Consider the following 23,829-nt stretch of genomic DNA (forward strand, 5'->3'; position numbering starts at 1 on the left):
GCATGTGAGTCAGAGTAAGGTGTCAGTCCCTATGGCCCTAGGTTGTCAGTGCATTTGCTATGCATTGTCTCTTGGCCAAGGCCAGGTCATGCCTATGCTTGCCTACAGGGACAACCTCAGGGGTTTCCTCCATGGAGTCCTCTTGTGGTTGTGGCTGTGGTGGCCTAGGCACTGGTAGGGGCTGTGTATTCCTTCCCTTTGATAATCCTACTGCAGCTGTTTCTGCAGGATCATATAGCGTAGTATAGCACATGCTGTGAACATGTGTGCACATGTGGCTATAGAGTACTTGCAGTGCTCCACCAGTTATATCGCGGCACCAGAACCATGACTTCAGCAGTCCAAATGCATGCTGCATGATGTTCCTAGTTTGTGCGTGTGCCTCATTGTGGCATTCTTCAGTGGGTGGATGTGCATTTCTGATGGTTGTCACCATCCACAGTTCCAGTGCGTAGCCAGCATCCCCCAGTAAATGGCCATGTGGGATGCCCCCCCAGAAAACATCTGGTACAGCTGTGACGCGTGCCAGATATGGGAGTCGTGATAACTGCCAGGTCTGCCAGCACACACATTCATGATAATGCCCTGAGCATTGCACATGACCTGGCAGTTGATGGAGTAATACCCCTTGTGGTTGACATAGAGTCTACCCTCCTCACTGGGTGGTGCTTTGATGTGTATATGAGTGCAATCTATGGCATCCTGTACCTCAGGGTAGTGTGCTACATGGTAGAAGTGGTGCATACTGCTGGCCCTCACCTCAGGGGTGAGGGGAAAATAAATGTCCTCACTGACATGTGGTAGAGTGGCATCCTGAAAATGGTGGAGTACCCTGGATGCTGATGCCTGTGAGACTCCCATCATGTCCCCAGTTGGTCTTTGGAATGTACCCATGGCTAGTATCCTAAGAGCTACACATACTTTTGTTTCCACTGGGATGGGCTCCCCTCTGTTGTCTCTGGGTCTGAGTTGTGGTTGGCAAAGCTCAGTGAGTTCTTGTAGTATGTCCCTGTCTACCCTGTAGCACTCTACAATCTCCACCTCATGTAGTGCCTGGAAGGTTATCCTGGGCCTGAACACTCTTCTCCTTCTCAGTCTATGCCATGGTCAGCAGCAGTGCAGCATCATTGACCTCAGCATCTAACACATACATATGCAGCAGACCTGCATCAGCCTGCAGCATTTATTTAGTTAAAAGTCCCAAGTCTGTACTCCACTGGTGCAGAGTATGGGTGAAATCAGATTGTAGGGTGTATGCCACCTTTATAGTGCTTAGCTGTAGGTGCAGCCTTTGTGATTGGCTACCTATGATGTATTCCATCTGCAAAGTACATCATTAAGAACTGTTCATGGCCCTAGTTTAAGTGGAACAGGGGTCATCAGTAATTAAGATATCATTGCCTTTCTCAGCCATTTATTTTTTTTCCCATTTTCTGCAGTCTGACTTTCAAAGATGTCCACAAATCTGTGAAAATGACAATACCATAGAATATGAAGGAGGTCTGCTTGGGGATGAGAACAGCATGAACACGAAAGGGACTTTTTGGACAGCCTTCATTGCTAAGCACTGTGGCATGCCACATTAACATGCACCATGAAGCTAAACAGTGCTCAGCACTCAGTGTACACTCCCCATGAAAGGTCGCGCTCAGCATGGCAGCACAACATGCAAACATGCTCAAACCCAGAAAATCACGTGCCCCAAAGGTAAACAAAGCTTAGCAGTCAGTGTACACACACCCCCTGCTCAGCAGAGCACTGCGCCATGCAAACAGGCACCGCTGAGCTCCAATGAGCATACAAATCTTCAGACACACACTCCTTTGATATCAGCTACCTCTTCTGTGAACACCAACACAGTTCTATGCCTACACAGATGGGATCTGCAGACACTGATACCCATTTGTGCTATTCAGTAACCCCAATTCATTTGCATAAAGATCCATGCACACAACCTGGAAACAACACGGTTCCATGCACTACCTCCTTAGCAACAGAGCCATTCCACCATTGTACATACTCCACGCAGGGTCTTATAATACATTACTGTCACATACTGATAACTTTAGTTTTTACACTATTTTTTTTTCATAACAGCATATTTGCTCACTTCTGTGCGCTATGCTAATATACACAGATTATTAAAAAAATAAAATTAATTTATATTAATTTCCCATATATTTTTGGACACCCAGTGGATAGTTATGCACATTTCTGTCTCTGCTATGCTATTTCTGCCCACCTACCTGCCCTTTTACAGCCACTGTTGTTATTTTTACATCCTGTACATGGCCATATTTCTGTGTACACTATGGACACCAACACAGGGTCTGCAGGACTCCCTATCTGCTTCCTGGGTCACTATACCTCCCTCATTTGCATGCAATTCACCTGCTTATCAGGTAATTTGCATGCCACAGATACCTCAGTATTGGCACGCTCATGTGCGCCGCTCAGTCCTGTTTACTGGATCACTCACCTGCTTACTTTCATGTAAGCAGTCTGCCACTATGCCTACATGGAAAATAAGTCTGTGTAGGCTTTATTGAATTCCCTCCAGAAAAATAACTCTATAAGAGGTCAAGACATGGATAAGAAAAACAAAATTTTTTGAGTGCTTTCATTTATTAGAGAGATTTCATCAGAATAAAGAACAAATTAACAAACAACCAATATATACTGATGGTCAATAATTCCTATTGGATGATTGTAAAATAATGATGTAGTTAACTGTTTAATAAAATAATTAAAAACAATTTGTTTGAAACATGAAGTGTACATTTTACAAAACGTAATAAAATACCTCTTGTCATATATAATAAATAAAATATACATATGAGTAAAAATGGCTTATTACTATATATCCAACAAATATTTATTGATGTCACTTAGAAGAACTATTGTTCCTTTATAAGTTTTTAGCTTTCATGTGCAAAACAGGCAAGATGGAAGTACATTCATTCAAACCTGGTGAAAACATAGCACAAAGCCTGAGTTGCCAAATCAGCTCTCAGATGCCCAGCTGAACCTTCCAATCTCCTCCCCGTGACTTTTGATTTATATGTTCCAGAATTCCAAAATGGAGTTTACAGAGGGACCCACATACTTATAAATGTTTATATAATGCATTGTTTGTGTTTTTATTTTCTATATTATAAATACGTTCAGAGATGCATGCTTTAAAACATTGTTCAGTTTTCCCTACATAGAAAGCAGGACAGTCAGAACATTTTGCAATATTTACCACCCCTTGTGTTGTATAATTTCCCTTTTGTAAAACAAACTTGGATTTTAAAATGTTATTTCATGGCAACAAAATACTGCTTCTTCAGACCATTTCAGAACCTAGTAAATCATCTTATTATATAGAAATTTAAAAATATAATTGACCAATCCATGTTACTAAACATTGACCGAACATCCAATCAGATACCATGCAGCAGCAATATGTGTCTAAGGGAGAAACTAGCTAAAGTGGGAGCGCCACTCCACTTGTTACTAAGACACTCAGAAATGTGTGTTTAGTTATTTTATATCATGATATAATATTTCTGCTGTCCAGTATGTACATGAGTGACTAAGTAGTAAACCTCTTATATACTTAACAGCAGGAAAGTACAGATACTGCGTGATTACGACACTATCACACTGGCTACAGTACAATGCACTGGATATTGCAGCTGCTGCAGTCATACTCACTGAAAGAGTCCTTGTACAGCCTGACATGCAAGCAAGTACCCTTCAGTATGCCTGTATCCTGATTTGATTTTGTTTCTGTCTCTTCTTCAAGTTATATAAGCGTGCTGGAGTCTGTAGTGCAGAAATAAGCTCATTTTAGAAACTGTTGTGTGATTTATTGTCTTGCTAGGATGGTGTACTAACGAAGAATTGCAATTCAAAACCACAGACAATCTTGGACTTCTGGGTATGCCTCTAGCAGAAGACCATTAGCAATGGTTTGAGGGAAAGGCTCCTGCTTTGTTTTGTAAATTAAAAAAGAAGTCAGTCTCATCTGTTTCATTTCAGACATAACTAATATTTGCTTGATGGTAAAATCATAAATATACAACCTTAAAAACTAGGGATGGAGAAAAATCAAAACATATTCATAAGTGCCTCCCAACTGATGTTGAACTGGTAAAACTGATAGAGTGCCCAGCTAGGTCTATCCACTATGGAGTAACTTTAACTCTTCTTCCAATCAGTCTATGACAATATGGAAATGAAACCAATCACAGCAATTAGTAAGTTTAGACTACAACTGCTTTACTGCAGTCTTCAAAGGACTGGCTGCTCATGGAAATTCAAGAAGATTTCAGTAGTGGGGTCAGTCTCCAGACTGACCATAATGAAACCACTAGTATAAAAGTGGATGGTCACCTTCATGCAGCAAAGCTCAATACTCAGTTTTTATTGAAATAAACAAACAAAAAAAGTTGTTGAACTGTCCTAATGAACTAGAAGTTATGAAAGAGCAATTTGAGCATATCTGGGCTGACTGAGAAAGTAGGTGGGACGAACTTGCTCTGTTTCTTTTGTATTGATTTGCTGGTACACTGTTGAAACATCAATCATCTTTAAAGAAATCACATGGCACAGAAGGACATCAGGAGCAATATTAGCTAAAAGTTTAAATTTCAGGCAAAAAAGGAGTAGTTATTTAAAGTTGCTCAAAAGAAAGGTCTTCTGAACTATAAAGGGAAATGAAACAGGAGCAACAATGACTAGTCAAATGAAAATATCACCAGAACACCTTCTGGCATCTTCTAAAGATTATTCAGCAGCAAAATATCGAATCCATTTCCCAGCCAAATTACAATTCACCTTTAATGGTAAAGTCTCATGTTACTGCAATTTAACAGATACAGCACTGAAGTTTCTTCAGCTTGGGATCTTGATAAGCAAACCATGAAGACAACAGCAGAAACAGAAGAGGAGACAGTTATCCTTACACTGCACCAATTTAAGTGTTTTAGAAAAGATTGCTTGTTGGAAAATATACCATCTAATATTATCAGCAGTAGATGGCATATTGTCTCTGCCTTTCTGGCCTCACATTAATGAACAACACACAGTTCAGGTAGCAAATGCAGCTACAGTAAATCTATATTCTGTGCCATATGCCTTATCAAATAAATAGCAATACATTTCATCCTTTAATAAGAAATATTAGCTCCACACCCTGCACAGAGTATGCTAACTTACTGACCAGTATTTTCATGCTGCCTTAGGCTAGATGGTAAAAGTACAGATATATGAGTAGTAAAAACATGCTAGCTAAATGCTTAATAGTGTTTCAGCAGATATTTTTGCGAATTGTTTTTGCTCAGCGTACCATCAGAGTCATTCCACACACCACTTACCACATTTACAGTCCAAGTAAGGAAGTGACGAGCATAGCAGTGAAGAGGACAACATGAATGCAGCCATTAGAGTTAGTGTTTTTCCTGCACATATCCATAATTGTCCAAGGAGTTATAGTGACAACCCAGTCAGAAAGCCCTGTCCCCCCAACCCTCTCAGAGGCAAGTGCATCTGCTCCATAACTGCTCTCTACTGGTTATTAGGGGTAGAGTATGCACCCTGAACATATGCTCCATGTCCACCACCCCAGAAACAGTCATGTAAGTAGTTACCCTGTCAGTCCTCAGCCTCCCTCAATCCACCTTGTGCAACACATAGGCTGTTATTCAAACGCAGGATGCCTTGGTCATAATCAGGGATTTATCCATCTATTCCACAGAGTTGACTAAAATAGCTTGATGCTAATGATTAATGTGAGGTTGTGTGTAACCCTGATTTCTGAGCATGGTAACTTTTAACACTTTTTTATTCCAATAATGAGCAGATTGACTTGGTTGCCTCTAGAGGCTTAACATATTTGGGCAGCACAATGGTTAAGTAGTAAGATGTTTGCCTTCCAGCTCCAGGGACTGGTGTTCAATCCTAATCACCAGTCACTGTCTGTGTTTGGAGTTATGTATGTTCACATTGAGTCATATGGGCACTCTGGTTTCTTACCATAAACGTGCAAGTTGATTGACTACACTAAAGTGTCCTCTATTTACCTCTGCAATTAAGGCCCACATTGTGGTTGAAAGTGAAAAACTGTCTCACTCACCCAATAAAATAAACAAACCAAAACTAAAAAAAATAAATACATTATTAACAATATTGTTGGCCATTCACACTTAATTTTGCATCAGTGTCTTCTTTATTGTATAGATATTTTATGCTAACAGAATGACTTAAGCAGTTAGAGCACTAGACAATAATGGTTTGGATGCTCTGTTACCTTACTAGTCATGTCAGCTGAGTCAGAGAGAGCAGTGAGTCAATCATGTCTGCCCTGTAATGCTAGTAATTCTGCAGGTTAGACAAGTTTCATTTGTGCATTTTGAATTTATGTTTATTTCTTTTCTGCTTAGCTTTTATTTGCTTTTTCACAAGATGTACCAACATCGTGCCTGTTAATACAGTGGGCAGTTAATCTGGTTAAAAGTTTTCACTTATCAGATCTGTCTTACAGCCATTAATTTAATTTCCAGTTTTAATATATTAACTGCTCTTCCTCAGTTATGTTTAGAGATGATGACTGGATGCTCAGGCTATCATATTATGTTTAATTTAGAAAGAAAAGAAAGTAACTTTGTTCTTAAAAGATTTTAGCACTAAAAGTGATGCTGCTTAAGTTATTTTCTTTTACATGTGTGCTACTAGGTAGTGTACATTAGGGTGTTAAGGAGGGCATCACCCTTTACAACAATTGCTGTTACATTTTGACAATTACACCATTAACTAGAAAGTGTTATCCTATTTACACTAGGGCGCCTATATTCAGTAATGTTTTGATAAACAGCACTGGGAGATGTACACTGTTGAAGATGCAAGCGTTGCAAATAGTTTTGTATTAGCTAGTTAGCCTCGAGTACCCAGTGTACTAATAATATAGTTTTGTATTAGCTAGTTAGCCTCGAGTGCCCAGTGTACTAATAATATATATTAAAGCACAACATTATTATTTTTATTTTTGCATCCTTACATGCAAGAGGCATGATGTTAAACTGCAATTAAAAAACCTGCAACAAAGTTTGATGTAACTTTGGCATTTTGGATTATAGGGCCCCATCAGATTCCTATTAACATACATACATAGCATTTTTACATGGGGCCATGCGTGTTACATTATATAGCCAATACAAAGTAGCTCTTTTTTCCAGTTATACAATTATATATAGTATGCACTACAAGGTGCATTATCCAACAGAATTACAGGACACTGTTGACTCAATGGTCATACTGAACTAGCCAAAACAAAACCATAAATGAAGATTAATAAATCAAAGAAGACACATCAGAATAGTATAGTTGTGTAAGTAAACTTACCATAACAGTAGATGTTTGAATGATCAATGCTGCAGCAGCCTAAACTATATGGGCTTATATCCTTCATAGGATATAACAGCTTGCCAGCTTCCAAAACTTCAGGACACATTCCATGCACCCAAATCATTAGTCAGCTCAAGCTGACAGGAGTGGCTCACCCTTCTCTCTGACTCAGCTGACATGAATAAAAAAAGGTAACAGAGCATCCAATCCATTACTGTCTACTGCCCTAACTGCCTAGACTGGTTTGGGTGCCAAGCCCTTCAGAGCTTTCATGCCAGCTGGGAAAGAGAGGCTGAACCCTGAGAAGACATTGCTAGGAAAGGAAAAACACATGTCCACACTCTGGCATAGGAAACACACCAAAAAAAAAATGGGATGGAAGGAGGGAGTGGCTACTGCAGCAGTGGTCATTAAAACATCTACTGTTATGGCAAATTTTTTCACACAGCTGTACTGTTCTTCATATTGATCACTGCTGCAGCAGCCAAAGTTATATGGATAGAGTACCACAGCTTAGAACAAACGGGAGGTGGAGGGGGAAGGGTTTAACACCCCCTGGAGAATAACCCTAACAAAATCTGTTTTAAATCTGGAAAAGGAATCTAGTTCATAGTGCTTTGTAAAAGTATGCTCAGGGGTCCAAGTGGCTGCTTTTGGAATACTTTTAGAGTCCCAACACTATCCAAAAAGCCAACAATAAAGCCAAGGCCATGGTAGAATATGCCTTGACCCTGCCTGGTATAGTTTTGTTATGGTAGGAATAACAAAATGTAATAGCTATATACAGCCATTTAGAAATAATCTGCGTTGACAGGTTGTCCCTTCTTCTTACCTTCATAAGAAATAAACAACTGATTGGAAGATGTGAAAGATTTTGTTCTGCCAAAATAGTATCTGAGTTGTCTCTGGACATAAAATATATAAGGTATCCTTTCTCCCTCATTTTGAGTTCTGGAAAGTAAAAGGGAGAAGGACAGCTAAGATTAAAGTAAACATGGATTCCACTTTAGGCATATAAGAAGGATTAGCTCTGAAAGACACCCTGTCTCTGTGGAAAATGAGATAAAGCTGACCAACAATAAGAGCATGCAGCTAAGATGCTCTGCTTGCAAAGGTCAGAGCAATCAGCAAAACTGTTTTCCATGTTAAAAACCTCAAGTCAGACAGATGAGCTGGCTCAAAGTTTAGCTTCTCTAACACAATTTTAAGATCCCAAGGAGAAGCCATCAGTTTTCTGACAGTCTTCTCATTTAGCACCCCTTTCAAAAATGTTTTGACATGAAAATTCATTAAAAGAGGGAGATCTGTGGGCAGACATGGTAAAATAGCCAACAAATTAACCTTGACTGAGGAGTACTACAGGCCATAGGATAGTAACTCACACAAATATTATAAAATAAGAGAAGCACTAGCCTTGAATGGATGCTGGCACCATTTTCAAACCATGGCAGTTTTGTTGGGCACCAACTAGAAAACCTTTTCTATTTGCTTATATACGAGTTCCTACTAGCAGGCTTTCTTTTCTCCATTAGTTCCTGTAGCACATCCTCAGTAAAGAAGTGCCTATAAGGAATTAAGACCCTACCACCCAGGAAGTCAGTTGCAGCTGTTTGTAGTAGGGATGTATCAAACACGCCTGTTCCTGTGTGAGGAAATCAGTCTGTGAGGAAGCTTGTGGTAATCCCTCCTGGCCTTTTCCAAAAGATGAAAGAACCAGTGCTGCCTGGGCCAGAAGGGAATAACCACAATGATCTCCAAAGAAAAGAGGGCAACTGTCTTCCAGATCTTCTTGCATGGAGCTCTTGAAAAGATTTTTACCAATTGATAGTTCAGAGGGTAGACAGAAAATCTACTTGAGGAATTCCCCACAGATGTATCAAATCATGGAAGACTGCCTGATCTAGTTTCCATTCATTCCATTTATGAGGGTCTGTCCTGCTCAGTTTGCCTGTCACATAAATTTGCTCTGATGGTATGTAAGATGCCTGTAGAATGAGATTGTGCTGTAAAGCTATATGCCATAATAACACTGCTAGTCTGCATAGGGGTAAAATCTGGTTCCCTCTTGCTTGTTTATGTAACACATTACTGTGGTATTGTCTGTAAATACCTGAAAAGGTCCTGGGGTCTACAGGTGGTTCAGAAAGTTGAGAGCCTTTATTACTGCTAGCATCTCATTTAAGTTTATGTTTATGTGCTATTGTCTGTCTTTCTCATCCCAGAAACCTTGCACTTTTATGTCCTTTGACAGTGCTAGCCTAGCAAATTCTGAGGCATTGATGCTATGACTGATTGGGCAGGAATGGAGAAAGGGAAACATGAATTCAGGAATATTTGATGTCTCGACCAAGTGATTTATTTTTTCACAAATCCCAGAAATGGAATTTGAAAAGACAATGAGGTTTGGTGCTGGGACCAAAGAAACTTCAGATACCATTGTGTGTTTCTCTCATAAAGTCCTACAAGAGGTATCATGTGAATCATGAATGCCATGAGGCCCAAAATCCTGAGGTATTCCCTTGCAGTGACAGAAGTCTGAGTGGAAAACCCCTTGAATAGTTCTAAATATACATATATTTTTTTCTTTCCTGTGAAAGAAAAACTCTTTATATTGATGTGTCTACCCACTTGGAACCCAGCCTGTATAAGATATCTCTTACCCAAGTAGGAGATTTCTGGTACTTTGAAAAACACTCTGCAAAGATAAGAAAGTTGTCTAACTACAGAAAAATGTGGATACCATGTTGTGTCTTTCAGCTTTTCCCGGTTAGGGATCGCCACAGCGGAACTCCGGTCCGCTAATCATATAGCCTCCAATGGGCTATGACAGGAGCTAGACACTTTGTGAACACTCTTGGAGCAATGGATAGCCTAAAGGGTAAAGCAGAGAATGGATAATGTGTAACGTGATCCAGACTCCCAAAACCTTAAGAAATGCCAAATATGGATACAAAGAAATGTGATGATATGCATCTTTTAAATCTAAAGTTACTGAAAAACTCAAATAAGGAAGAAGGGGTGACAGGTTGTGGAGTGAAAGCATTTTGAACATGGGTACTATTACAAACTGAAATTCTTGTCATTAAAAGCATTCTTAAACAAAATCCCTTTCCCAACTCGGAAGGAGGAACTGCTTCTATTGCCCCCTGAGACAGCATACAATGCATGACAGAAGGGAAGAAAATGGTTTGGTCTGGTGGATGAGGAGGAATCCCATGTAAAGGAGGAATTTCCTCCCACTGCCACCTATATCCTAGCTGGATCAGCTTCAGAATCCATTTGTCTGAAACACTCTGTTGCCAAAGACAGAAATGGAGATTTAGACTTTCTGGAAGGGGTAAGGGACTGCCAGAGTGGTAGGGGGGAAAGGTCCCTTTTATAGTCATTCTTCCTTATTTGACTGTCCTTTGTACTTGGGGGGGGGGGGGCTTTCTTTTTGGAACTTCCCTGACATTGCTTTTTAAACATTTATTTACCAGCATTCTGTTGAGACTTTGTTTCATACTAAATCTGGAACTGGGAGCAGTAGCACAGCCTAGATTCAGACCTGCTGAATCTGTTTGTGTTTGTATAACTTGTGCACTAAACCAGGCCATCTTTTATTGGAAGGGGAGTCTCTGCACCAAATGCTTTGCCAGAGATGGTCATCTGTTACCCCTGATATTTCTGTTACTGGCTAAGGCTTTTGTCATCCCCATAGTGCCTTTTTTAGGCAATGTCACAAGAACAAAATTCCCGATGCAAAAATACCCTCTAAAAACAACCTCAAGGTTATGCTGCTAAATGCTAGGAGTCTAAACCAGAAACTGCACTCACTGGAAGCAGTCCTCACCTGGAAGATGCTGACATTTATGCAGTCACTGAGACCTGGTTAATTGCTGTGGAGAGCACCACAGATATACCAGCTTACATTTCCTTCCACACATTCAGACCACAAATTGAAGGCCTGAGAACCAAAGGAGGTGGTGTGTCAATATTCATTAAAGATGGATACACCTCTAGATTGGTTAAACAGCACAATTCCCTTGAATTACTTCAGGTGCAATTGACTGTAGGTAAGATCCCTCTTCAGATCATTGCCAGCTTTTGGACCCCGTCCATGAATCAGGACATCCACCCAGCCTACTTGGATCTACTTGAGTCAATCAAGATACAACCAAACACCCTGGTTTTGGATGACTTTAATTACCCGTCCATAAACTGGGAAATTATACACGTTCCAACTCACTTGCCCAACGGTTCCTGGACTTCGTTAACTCCAGTGCCCTTGACCAGCCAGTTGACACACCCACAAGGGGCTCATACACCATGGACTTGGTGCTCACCAACATGGGGGGACCCCTGCACCATCCCCAATGTGTGGTCATCCCTGGTGACATCTGGCCACAAATCAGTCTTGCTAGAAGTGACTATAACACAAGACTCCCCCCATCAACAACTACACTAAAAACTTCTCCAAGGCCAATTACAACCTCTTACGTGATGTCATAAATAGCTTCATAGCCCCTCCCTGCACTGATGTAACAGACATCTATGCTGAGTTATACACCAATGATTTATACAAGCACCTGTACAATTGTATTTGCTCTGTCAAACCTGATAGAACCAAAACAAGATCTTCATGGAAAAACAAACCTGGCTGGTGGACAACTGCTATTAACAGACTATACAACAGGAGAAAGAATTTGTTGTCTAACAGTAGGAAGGAATGGTTTAAAAACTGGAAACATTCCATCCTCTAGTTAAACAAGCAAATAAGACTCCTAATGAAGTTCTCCAAAGCTCACTATGAATCCAAATTAGCTTACCTAACTAAGGATAACCACAAGGCATTATTTAGTAACATCTGTAACCTCAAAGATAAGGCCCAGATTTGCACTGAACTCATAGGTAATGGTACTACACACAAACACACACACACACACACACACACACACACATATATATATATATATATATATATATATATATATATATATATATATATATATATATATAAAACCTGTGGATATAGCAAAGCTGCTGGCTGATAGGTTCAGTGAAAACTTCTCTCCCCTGTCCCCACCATATATACCCCAAAGCATTCCTAACACCTGCCCCCTGCCTAGTATCTCTGAGAAGCAGGTTTTAAATGTTCTCTCCAAGGCCAAAAATACAGTCTCTGTGGGACCAGACAACATCCCAGGCTGTGTTCTATATGAGTTAAAACAGGAATTAGCATCATTGTTGAGCGTGCTTTTCAATCACAGCCTAAGCACTGACTTTGTCCCATTGGAATGGAAAACAGTTACCTTCATCCCTTTGCACAAAGGGGGTGCATCAACAGACCCCGGGAAATATAGACCCATTAGCCTGACCAGCCTTATCTGCAAGGCCATGGAATGCATCATCATGGACCTTATTAAAAAAGATATAGGAAATCTCAAAATGCTCGACCCCACCCACTTTGGCTTTATCAAGGGAAGATCATGGCTGTTAAACTTGGTAGACTTCTTCGAGACAGTCACCAAAGCCCTAGATGAGGGCAAATCTGTGCATATGCCCTACCTAGACTTAGCCAAGGCCTTTGACACAATCTCTCACTCAGGCATTATTGATAAACTCACCCAGCTGGATATCAACCCATATATTGCCAGGTGGGTTGCAAACTGGCTCACTGATAGAACTCATATGGTCAAAATAGGGGACTCCACCTCCTCCAGCAGACCTGTAACCAGTGGTGATCTACTGGGATCAGTTTTGGAACCCCTACTGCTCAGAATCTACTTCTCTAAAGTACAGGTAAAACTAAAGGATTGTGGCTGACAAAGTTTGCTGATGACTGCAAACTTTGAGCGATTATTGAAACTCCTAGCGATGTCAATATCCTGCAAAGAAGGTCTTACACAGACTAATGACTAGTACCAAATTCATGGTCATAAACTTAATGCAAAAAATACATCATTCCCTTTAGTAAGGGTGATGCTCCTGCAAACTACCACATCAATAGCAATACCCTAAGCACACAGTCAGTGGTGAGAGATCTGGAAACACAGCTTGACAGCAACCTTAACTTCAATCACCATGTCTCCACAGTGGTAAGAAGGGCATTTTATATTGCTCATCTCATAAGTAAGGGCATTGCCTCCAGGAAAAAAAAAGAGGTTATAACCCCCCTGTACTCTTCCATCATCAGGCCAATAATAGAGTACAATGCTTCCTTTGTTATGTTCCTTTCCAAGCACCTGCAGCAATTGGACAGACCACAAAAGTTTCTTACAAAGAAAATTCAAGGTCTTCAAGATCTGTCTTATGCGAACAGACTGAAATTATTGTCACTTTACTCTGTGTTGTATAGACTGCTCAGAGGCGACCTGTACTTTGCATATAGTGCAATCTCTGACCCAGCTTTAATGGAAATGCTGCACATCCACAAGTCAGATGGCACATGGGTCAGTCACTCAAAGGACCTTAACCTGGTATGTGACATCAACAGAACTTGCCGGAGAGACAGATTTGTCTCAGAGAGGTTGCCCAACCTTTGGAACAAGCTTCCTATTCATGTTAAACAAAGCCCCTCATTAGCCCTATTTAAGTGTTATTTGGATGACGGGATGGGTAATCAGAAACTCACCCCAGGGGTTCCACCTGTGTCCCTCTTGGACAGGGCCAATATGTGCTGATTTTAGTGTCTGCTTGAACCAGACACCTCTGGGAACATGGATTGAAATTGGCTAGGCTTGTAAGGGCCCTGGGGTCATTAGCCTAGTAACCTCCTATGATCCTATAAAATGCCTTGGAAAATTTAGAGAATGAGGGATGAAAAATATGAGAGATTCTCTGAATAAGCTCACCTTTTTGATCATCTCTGCACCAGTGGGTCCAAAAACTAAATGTCCAACCAAAGGAGAATTCAGATTTTCATTTTTGACAGCTTCTGAGTGGTTCAGAGAAGGCAGACTGGCAAACCTCATTAAAACAGTACCAGTGGCCAGAGCCCTGAAAGCACAGTCTACAGCGATATGAACACACTTGAAACAATGAGTAGTGATCTGAGAAACAGAAGAAATTAGACAACACAAAGTAAATTATTCCTCACAAGAGGAAGGTGCCTTCAAAGCAATCTTTGAACATTCACAATTAGAATAAACTATAACATGAGTCAGACAATTCAGAATTCTAAAAATCGAAGTTGCAGAAGCATGCATTTTTCCCAAACTTATCAATGGCTTTATGATACTCATCTGAAGGAGAAGGATTACAATTTACAAAATGCTCGGCAGTAGCTGGATTAACTAAAGCTATACCTGCCTGGTCAGGTCTGGGATGACTGTATAAAAAAGCTTGAAAGACTGAGGAACTTCATACATTCTATTTGCTTTCTTAGGATCAACAGATTGGCTGCCAGGCAAACCAAAAGCTATAACAAACACATCTGCCAATGTTGACAGCACTGGGGGATGGGTGAAGGTTCTAAAATTTCAGTTGTAATAATTCATAGTATTTTATGAGGGACTGAGAAACCTCAGTGTTTTCCCAATGAAAACACTGATGCATTCTGGTAATAGTCTATGAGAAAATGAATCCCTCACAGGGAGATTCAGATACCATACTCTCTTCACAATCTGAATCAGAAACCTAAGGAGAGAAACCTGCATCCGAGCTTTCAAATTCCCTTATATATTCAAAATCTTGAAACTCTTCAGGGAAAGATGAATCTTTTTTTCTTTTTACCAGAAACCACCTTATAAGAAGTGTCAATAGCCTGTACAAGACCCTGAGTGAAGTCCAGTAAATTACCCCTGTCTGGAGAAACCGACACAGGAGAAGTTAAATGTTTAATTTTCTCTTTTCAAGATGTAGGTTCAGGCAAACAGACCAAGCATTGCTAGCAACAGCATCATCGGGGATGGGCATAACATTCTGGCTAAGAAAGGACACATTCCCTGCCCCTTCTCCTACAAATGGAAAAATGTGTCTTTCCCTTGTCCACTGAGGAGACCCCAAAAGCCACAGAGGACTTGGCTAACCCCCAGTTCATGGCAGCTAAATGGAAAGCACCAGAGGGACCCGAGGAAAAAGATGAGTGGTCTGTGGAAAAATGCATATGCAAGTCTGATATACACATGCACACACACATAGACATACACAGACTGTTGCAGGATATTTCTTTGTGCATGAGTACCCCATCCCATGTACTGAGAAAGACAATCTAGAGTTTATGCAAGTATTTTTTTTTTTGTTTATTTCATATAGCAGTTTTTACTGCTGAAGGTTTCATAAAGGAAATGTGAGTTGTTTCTACAGTTAATGTTTTTAATAAGCTTTAAAACACATCATTTAATTTCAAAAAATGAATGCATGAAGAACTGTTAAATTATTTTAAGCAGAACTTCAGGTATACATATTTGCAGTGTATGAAAATGTAGAGTTCAAAAGTACTAAACAATAAATCAGAATGTTTTGTGGGTTCTGGAAGATAATATGGAAAATATATATTTTGTCTGCCTAAATGGACCCTTATATATTGCAAAGCATGTATGGTTTTGGTTGGTTGCATTACCATTGATGTCAAAACTGAAAGTATTCAGATTTCTTGGCAAAATATAATTTTTATAGCCTGCATTTGTTGATAGGAAAACAATAAACAAGTGAGTTATATGTTTTAAACTGACATTTTAGTGGACTATTTAGCTACATAGAGAGTAATTTGTGAGTTGTAAAATGCCAAAATATTAAATTATATCACTTAGTGTGGTTACAAACCAGATGTTTAAAATAACATTATTCCCAAAGGAGAAGGAAATATGCATCTGTAAATTTTAACATACATGAAATATTATTTGGCAAAAGGTATATTGACTACATTCACTTTTTTTTCTTATTGCTATAAGGTGAACCTTACAGGTAAATTGGAATCAGCAGTAAAGTTAACGAATCAGTGTTAACAAGAAGGACAAGTTTGTTCATACGTGTATGATATTCAAATACAGTCATTTTGTAATATACTTTCACAGGACAGGGACGTAAAGACATGACAGCCATGTCTCTAGAACCACATAAATAGTGATTATGTACTAACCATAGGAAATACTTACTGACTTTGGAGTGCAGTGAGAAACAACAATGGTTTAACACATGATTCAGACAAAAGCCTAGGGAAGTCATCACTGTTCTATACTCTAGCTACAGGTAAACCAATAAGTAATAACTAAGGAAAAAAGGGTTGTAATAGGAACAATTATATTGTTTCTGTTATTTATTAGCTAGACTTAAGATCTGAGCAGGTAAATAAGAATAAGCTGTTATATAGCTAAAATATTAAAAGCTACAAAGCTTTTTCATGTTTACAGTAAAAACAAGTAAAATGCTCAAGTTATGTATGTGATGATGTGAGGTATTGCCAGCTATGTCAGGAGAAATAGGGCAGTGGATGTGTAACATATGCCAATGCAGCTAGCTGGAATTAAGTAAAGAATTATCTGTTATTTGAATATCAAACTTATTTGCACAGATGCTTGTGTTGAAAATGTGTTTGTAAAGTTGTGTGTGTTAAAAATGTAGCAACAGTGTGTCCTGCTGGACAGAGGAGGAAATGTACATGTATTATTGAAACTGTTGAAATGTATATATTGCAACAGAGGATAGTGGAAGAGAAGAAGTTAATCTCAATCCACCTGACTTTGGAAAATAATAAGACATTAAATTAATTATTTTAGGCCATAAAGATTGTATCTTACAGTTCTTAATACATCCAGAAACAAAAAGTCTGCACTAGGAAGCTTTCTGCATTGCCAATGGGGTGAATTAATTGCTACTCTGGAAGGGTGGAGGTTTGAAATGCTTCTATAACTTTCATCAGCTGCAGCAAATCATAGCAAGGCTTTGTGTGTGCATATTATCAACACCTATGTGCTAAATCCTGGCAGCTTTTAGGCCACGGGGAAGCATGGGAACCAAAAGTCAGATAACTAGATGTATGCGATCTCATTCTGTAATCCATCACTAAAAATAATGTTTAATACTAGGTGAGACTGAAGTCTCAGAGAGCACTCTGTTTTTGTAACCTGGCAAAGAAGGATCTCTCACCTACTTCATCTTGCCTTGTTCTAGTAAATTACCAGGGAATACTAATTCTTTAGATCCATCAGAAAAATGTAGTGAGATTAGTAAAGTTTTGTTTTTTTCTGCAACCGTGTGAACCTGTCCACCTGCATTATTTTTTATATTTCCTGTGAATGAAACTCTGTTTTTTTATTGTAAATAGATATTTAGTATCTTCATTTTCATTTATTATTTATTATTAAATATATTTAAACATTTTATTGTGGCTGATCATTTAGAGAATATTTTAAACTTTGAGAGGACTTTTATCTGTTTGATGACACAATGGCCACTCCTGTAAGCCTTACTGCATTGGTCAAACTACCATTTGTATTAATATTCATTTCAATCAGTATAATTCTGTATCCTTGCAAGAGCCTTCAAATAGCTGGCTTTGGGGTGTCTGGTGGCAGTGTAACTACCTTATAGTCTGGGCAGAAGGGAGCATAGCTAGTAAATCTGTGCCAGCCCTTCCCAGGTGTGTGTGTGTGTGTGTGTGTGTGTGTGTGTGTGTGTGTGTGTGTGTGTGTGTGTGTGTGTGTCAGCTTCTTGGAACAGTGACACGAAGGACTTTTCACAGGAAGGATGCTGGAGGACTTGGTTTGGACATTCAGCTGAGGACTTAACCCTACAGCCTTGTTAGTGGGGAGCCTTAATGGGGACCTGAGGAAAGACAGAGAGAGAGAAACCCAGACCCTGGGCTAAGTGTGTTCCCTGTGTGCTCTTAAGGGAACTTGTGCTTTATGCAGAGAGCTGCATCTGGAATTATCGGGTGTATCCATTTTTGTTCCAAGTGAAGATCCCTCTCCAGTGTCAGTGGTGAGGACTGAGACTCCTTGATTACTGACTCAGAGTGGGGATGTCACATGGTAGATCAAATTATTCAGGGTTCAGTTCCTGGCTAAGCAGTAACTGCTGCTGTGACACATAAGGTATTTATGTATTTTGCAGTGTATAGTAAGTTCAAGTAAAAGTATTTATTTTTCTCAGGAAACCACAAATAATGTTTTCATGCTTATTCCATGGTTTGTGAAGGGTAGGTGATAAGTTTTGCAAAAGGATTCCAACAATGGTAAAATTATAGTAGACATATGGAAACCTTCAGTCATATAAAGACTGATAACCAACAAGAACTGATAATTGCTTCAAGTCAGTGCTAACTGGTATATTGTACCTGTATCCAGATCATCTTACACATTTGCAGAGGTGTGAATTTTCACAAAAAAAAATATTTTTCTTGAAATTGTAGCAAACTAGATAAGATAATATTCTAAAGGTAGTATTCGTGCTCATATTTTTTCTAGCATCAGTTCAGTTGTTTGTTATTAGTAACACAAATTCTTATAAGGAAAATATAAGTAAAATATGACTAATTAATTAATTAATTAGAGACAAGGGGAGAAAGGGTAGGTTAGCTGCAAAAGATTAGGACAATAATTGAAAATCATGAGACAAAAGTAGCAGGACTACCTGCAGAGTTAAATGTGATGCATTAGACAGCCTAAAGGACATTTTTGTCTCTGTGCATCAAGCGGAATGGTTACTTAGGAGTGACAGACACTTTTAGTGGTTGTAGTTTTATTTTATAGCAATACTAATCAAGGGACTAAATTATTTATTTAAAACGGATTTGATTGTTTTGTTCTTTTTAAGATAAGGGTATCAGTAGTAAGTCCTGCAATTGGCACAGAGGATTAGGGCAGTCAGCTGCAGTTCTTCTCTTACAAGGTTTGACTTCCTCAGTCATTATTTGCCTACTGTGTTACTTTGAGCAAGTCATTTAACTAGACATTGTTTTCAAATTATTTCTGAAAAGGAGCTGTGATTCAAGTGATTCTACCTGGTCAACAAATGAGTGTTATTATGTTACAATAACATTTTAATAGAATTCTATTGATAGGAAATACAGTTATTTTACATTTACATTTTACAAAATATTTTCACAATATGCACAGCATGTGCATATGATTTCCATGATACGCACAGTATGTGTATATGGTTTTTACAATATATATATATATATATATATATATATATATATATATATATATATATATAGCATGTGTATATGATTTTTCACAACATGCACACAAAGTGTAAATGATTTTCATAATATGCATAGTAGGGGCATGTAGCCAAACAGCTTCAAAGTTGGCAGTATTTAGGCATCAGTTTAAAGGGTAAAGTGACGTGTTCATTGTAACATGTTAGTTAAAATGTGTTATTACTATGTGAAGAAACAAGCAGTAAATGTTAATTAATGAAATTCAGAATATTGTAGACCAGGTTTCCATGGATAACATATCATGGAATATGGGAAATAAAAGAATAGCAACAGGATGCAGAAGCCATGATTTTAATACATGTCAGGACAAAAAGAAGGAAAATGTATGTTGTACCTTTCCCTCTAACAGTTCTCTTGATTCATCCCTTATCAATGAATCATGTGAAATCTACTCAAAAGAAGGGTATACGAGATCTGAGTTTAAGCAACTTCAGATATCCATCTGATAAGTATATCTTCAGATATACACTGAGAAATAATTCAGTAGAATACACATTTGCAAGAAAAATGAACACTAGGTTAGAAGCCCACATACTGGCTGGAGAGCTTGAATGGCCGCACTCACTCTATGCATTTTTGTGCATATATATTATTACTATTATTATTATTATTATATTAATTTCCTACTACCTGTTTTGTACTATTTTATTTATGTCTTACTGACAAAGCATAACAAGAATAGAATCATAAATACTATAGCTAAAAGCCTTTTAAAAATTCGTATTCCCCAACATGAAAACAGATTGGTTATCCATGCCATAGTGAGCCATCAGATGCTTTGGCATATAGAACATTTACAACTTTAAGGCATACCCAAATTATCTTTAAAACTTATTTCACTACCTGAAACGATTGTGCAATATTTTTATGTCATACATTCTCCCTTTTCTCACTGAGAATAAATACATTTTATTTACCAGTGCTAACTTTCAGAAATACCTATTTGACTTCATGTCACAAAAGTCAAGATTTGACCCCATGAATTTCTGCTGTATATGACAGCCATTTTGCATTTACCTCTCATTTGTTCACTTTCACAAGCCAATGTAAGTGTCAGAATCACTGACAGAATTGATTTCTGTATTTCAGACAGGAACCATGTTTATATTCTCTGAAACATGAATGCAACAACTATATATTGCCACTTTGAATAAAACTAATAGCACTGCATTGTTATAAAACAAAGAAATATTAAGGAACAAGCAGTTAGATTGTTTGTCCTTGCTTTGTTACAAAGCACTGTAATGAATACAATGATGTTTGTGTACTGCACAGATGAAGTCATCAGAAAACAGGAGTGTGTATGAGAATCTACTGAATGTAATAAGTATCAGCAGTCTCTGAATGATTATTGCATATTTCTCCTATAAGTTAAGGATTTGAATTATGATTGGAAGGAATTTTCCAAAACTAGTCTATACTTTATTTCATGTAATTAAGGTCTGTAGCTGTCTGCTATGACAGATTATGCAAGATTATATTAGACTTCACTTTATCCTGCCATTCTATTCTGAACAATAAATGTTTTGCATCTTAGCTAATTTACTGAAAACAGACAGTAAGAAAGAACCTCTCAACAGGTATATATGAAGTATATGAGACTGTAGCTGAAAAACAGCAGATAGCCAGCAAAATATTCATACAGTGCCAATAGAGAAATCTTCTCAGAACAATTGATACTATCATAATGTAAGAGGTACACACATTGTTATGAATTAGCATGCATCTGAAGGTACTTTCGATATGATAGTCCTACAAGCTGTTGAAAGAACCCAGTCAATTAATGAAGATAAATGTAAAACAAAAATCATTGTAGTCAGATGACAGAGGATGATATTTGCAATATTTCTATAAATGAATGAATACAATTGTAAAAAATTTCATGTAGATGGTTCAAAACTGTAAATGTTGTCATAATGTATTTTAACTTCATTTTTAGGTTATGCCACACTGAAAAAAAAACTATATAAGGTATAAATGTTCAGAACTTTTTTATAGTAATGCTACCTGGGATTTGTCTTCCCTTATGTGGGATTGGTCTAGAGTTTTTCAATGGAGATACAAAAGCATGCATCTTCTTATCAGTTTTTTAGCATGTTAACAAAGTACTTATCATAAAGTCTTAAAAACACAATGAGATCTGAATCATACAAGAATGCTGATTAAAAAGAACATTTAAACAGGTAAAATATTTTTATGAAATGTATATATTAAATAGAGCAAATTGTATATGTATAGTGAACAGATGCAGGCTAAACTCAACTAGTTTATGTTCTTGAGTGATGAGCAAGGGAATTTTTCTTTGATACTTTTTCTTCACCTGAGCCACCTCTGGCTTCCAACTTTTGACATCCACCATGCATTTTCCACAGGTACCCTTCAAGGCAGCATGTTAGAAGCTTCAGCTCCTTAGTATGATTGACAGTGATTCCATTGTTTTGTCACGGCTTAACTGAGAATGAAAGTATTTAGTGGCATCCAAAGGCATCATCAGTAGGAAGAGATTCCAAGATGGTTGACATGTGAGTAACTCTTCACAGAGGTTGTGCAGTGATAAGAATATTTCACTGCAAAGAGATAAACTACTTAGATAAAAAAAATAAGCTGCACCACTGTGAGAAGTTTCTAATAAAAAGAAAACTTTCATCAAAACTTGAAGTTGGTGGCTTGGTAGATCTTATTATCTTTCCTTCATAACATTTACTTCAGTCAGCATGAGGATAAGTAACTCCAGAACTTCTCAGGAAAAAAATATCCATGAGTAAAGATTTACAATAAGTGAGTTCAATGCAGAAATTATCTTTAAAAAGAAACAATTTACATATTGAAATTAATTCAATACAAGAAAACTGTAATAAACTGAAATTGTGAGAAAAATAGCAAATCAGCAAGAAATTTAAACAAAATATACAGATACATTATTTTCTGATATTTATGGAAGCTTGAGAGAAAAATAAATGCAGACTGAGTGCTTACTAAAACAAAACAAAAATGCTACATAAATTAGGATTCCAAGATGGCTGCCGACTAGTCTAGTCCTTACTCTCTGAGCTCCTCACAGCTATTTAACTTTTGTTTTTTTTTACAACTTTACATCAACCTTTTTCCTCAAATTTTTATACTAAAAGATTTTATAAATCTTTTTCTACGCATTTGGATTATTTTTTCTTCTGGAATTATTATCCTGGGATTTATTTTACCTCAGAACATTCTTGGTCTCTCTGCTGCTGGGACTCCTACTGCTCCAGTCTGTTCCTGGTTCCTGGTATCCTGTTAACTGCATTCCATTTCTGGGCATGGCTACAAAATCTGACTCCATGGAGACACAGCCTACAAAGGCCAAATATACTTCAATGCTCTCTCCTGAAAAGATTCAGGTTCAAAAAGACTGAAATCATCTAGACAACCTACAGAAACTTTTAATGTAAGTAATAAAGATTTAAATGGCTCAAATTTCCTTTTAGAAGAACTAAAAATAGCATTAAAACCAATCCAAAGTGCTATACAAAACTTTTCAGAACAGTTTGCAGACTTTAGTAAATCTTTAAAGCAAATAAACGATAGTATTGTTACTATTGAAAATAAAATCTTAGCTTTGGAGGTTAAAACAGACTTATTGGAAAGTGACTTTAAATCTAGAGATAAAACTGTTTCAGATTTACAAGCTAAAATATTGGATCTGGAAGCCAGGAGTCGAAGAAATAACATCATTATTCGTGGTTTACCTGAATCTTATGACAATAAAAACTTATCTGTTACTAAAAATATCTTTGAAACACTGTTAAATTGTGAAGCTTCTTCAAAATCTATAATTGTAGAGAGAGCACACAGAGCACTGCGTACAAAGCAAGATTCTTCCACACCAAGGTTAATTTATACTAAGTTACTAAACTTTCAAGACACTTTCCAGATCCTAGAAACTGCTAAAACAAAGAAACAATTCATATGGAAGTCTCACAAACTATCATTTTCCCAAGATTTTCCTGCACAGATCAAATTAAATAGACAAAAACTAGCCCCCTATTGTGCTGACTTGATAAAAAGAGGGATTAGATTTCGAATGGCATATCCTAATACCTTGTCTTTCACAGCTAATGACAAAAGATTTGTATGTTCAGATCCTAAAGATGCAAAAGACATTTTTCTTAAAACATTTGAAAAGCTTCCTGACACTGTATCTTAATATTCTACTGTTAAAGAACTACAATAAGGTTTGATCTTTTCTTTTCTTTAATCTGACAGTATTTGTGTTACATGATTTGTAATTCTGGTGTGACATAATTATATTACCT

This window comes from Protopterus annectens, chromosome 2.part2, assembly GCF_019279795.1.
Source record: "Protopterus annectens isolate FY-2018-M chromosome 2.part2, PAN1.0, whole genome shotgun sequence".
NCBI classification, from domain to species: domain Eukaryota; kingdom Metazoa; phylum Chordata; order Ceratodontiformes; family Protopteridae; genus Protopterus; species Protopterus annectens.